The sequence below is a fragment of the Microtus ochrogaster genome, chromosome 22, assembly GCF_000317375.1.
Source record: "Microtus ochrogaster isolate Prairie Vole_2 chromosome 22, MicOch1.0, whole genome shotgun sequence".
NCBI lineage: Eukaryota > Metazoa > Chordata > Mammalia > Rodentia > Cricetidae > Microtus > Microtus ochrogaster.
This window is the reverse complement of record NC_022023.1, coordinates 13,278,172-13,280,633: the sequence shown is the minus strand read 5'-3', so window position 1 is coordinate 13,280,633 and position 2,462 is coordinate 13,278,172.

The following is a 2,462-nucleotide window of genomic DNA, read 5'->3' as shown; positions in this document are numbered from 1 at the left end:
ATCTATCTATCTATCTATCTATCATCTATCTATCATCTATCTATCTATCTATCTATCTATCTATCTATCTATCATCTATCATCTATCTATCTATCATCTATCTATCATCTATCTATCTATCTATCTATCTATCTATCTATCTATCTATCTATCTATCTGTCTATCATCTATCTCTCTGCTTGCGCAAATGCCTGCAATTTAGTAGATATTATTAAATAAAAGTTTTAAGTTAACCCTGTCTCGAAAAACCAAAAAAAAAAGTTTTAAGTTAAATGTTTTATAAATACAGGACATTGACACTTTCATCGTCGCTGCTTGTGATAAGCGAAGACCTGAAAACCTGGAACTATTAACTGCTCTGAAATGTTCTACTAATCAGTCTGGTAGATTTCCCCTCCTCTCCCCCACAGGACTGGGTCTGGCTTCCTCTGGCTTGTTAAATCAAGATGATAAGCGTTGATGCCTAAAGACAGCAGCAACATGTTGTACTGTGGGTGCCAGCAGTCTGGGGGTGGAGTTTCTTACGGAGGAAGGCAAAGAAGTAGACAAGGCCTCAGTTCCTAATTTCCCATTCAGATTTAATTGTATAGAAGATCCCTACAGGTCTTTAGAAGGTTTTGCTTTTTTAGGTTCGTGACACAAATGGTTTGTATATGCGTGAGAGAGTGGGAGGAGGGAGGGAAAGAGGGAGAGAGAGGAGGAGGAAGGGAGGGAAGGAGGAAGGAGAGCGTCTCACACAATGTAAGAATGTAAGATGAATTGAAGCCCCAGAAAGCAAACCAGTGCCAACCAAATAGTAATCATGGGCCCGACCTGCTCAGGCCACCTCTCCCTCCCATAAGCTGGGTGAGTTACAAATGAGAAAACCAAAACCGTGCACCCGGAAGACCAAACCTGGATTTAAAGCTCATTGTTATTCTGCCTCGTTTCTCAAAAATCCTCCCGTCATTCTTTAGGGTCACAAAATTTGGTGACAACAGGTGATACCACTAAGACGAAAGTTCTGTCCTTTGACATCTGGTCCTGTGATCTGTTACCATGGTACTCCGCCTGCGTAGCAAACCCATTTCACAGTTATGTTTTATTAACGCGTGAAAGCGTCACAGTGATGTTGTGGAAGACACTACAAGGTGCCCCCACAAGAGGTTTCACTTCCCTAAGCAATGATTTGTGTCTGGGCTGAGGCCATGTGGGTGAATTCAAGACGCCCCAGCCTCCCTGACACTGTGTGAGTGCACACTGCCTGTGGACGTGGAAGTGGTAGCCCAGCTTTGGGAGCATTCTGAAGGCGGCATATCTATGACCCTCCCGGGTGTGATGAGTGGAGGTGATGTTATGCTGGGTGTTTCTGGTTTCAAGGAAACTCTGGGCGTGGAGTCAATGGCTGGCAGGACAAGAAGTCAAGGACCTGGAATCTTGCATGATTTGAGAAATAAACAAACTGTGTCCTGATCGAAGATTTTGGAGAGGGTCACGTATGGGGATGCACACCTCCATCCCAGCATCGGGGAGGCTGGCTTTGAAGAATTTAAATTTGACCCCAGATTTGGGCTTCATGGTGAAACCAAAAAAAAAAAAAAATCCTGGTTTTGCTTATTGTTTTCTTTGCCACAGCCAAACTTAATTCTCACTAAAGCAAATCCTTACAAAAGGAAATTTTGAAGTAGTTATCCCAAATTCATTTCTTTCTGAAATTGAAAAAAAAACCAAACATTTGCTAAAACTATAGCTATTTCTTCATTATTGTTTTTCTTTGGAAGTTGGAATGGAGCCTAGAAATGATGTCTTGGGGTTTTAATGTTTTTTGATGGTTTATGTAATGAAAAGCAGAGCTCCTGGAGAGGTTTTAGAAGCCCAGGATGAATGGACTACAAACCAAAGCATGAAGCACAAAAGGCCTGTCCTTGGTCCTCTTCCTGCAGCGAGAATGGGGCAGCATTTATTCTCTTTCAAATCCACTTCCCGACTCCGTGCTGCACGGCAGCGGTCAAATTGACTGGTAGCTCCTGCCCTGCTCGCTGATGACAGAAAAGGTTTTTCAAAACCATATCTGCCTTTTCTCCTGTCCCCATGAAAGCTTGTCGGATGCAACCATTCTTGTTTAGCTAAGCAATATATACTCTGCTGACAAAAGGGTGAATTCTCTAACATATTTCATGGAGATTTGGTAAGCTCAGCTTCATGCCAAGGGTTTCCTGGACTAGACAATGAACTATTTTCAGGGACTTAGCTCTTCTGCAGAGATAATAGATCCAGGAGAACACATCATTGTTTCAATTGGATCGCACAGCCATTTCAACCGCCATAATGGCATAGAATCCATTAGGAATGATGTTGGAGTTGTGGAGATGGCTCAGTGGGTAAGAGCACGTGTGCAAAAGAGCCAGGGATGCTGCAGTGCACCTGTAACCGTGCTGCATTAGTGGGGGTGGGGGCTGCAATGCACCTGTAACCTTGCTGCA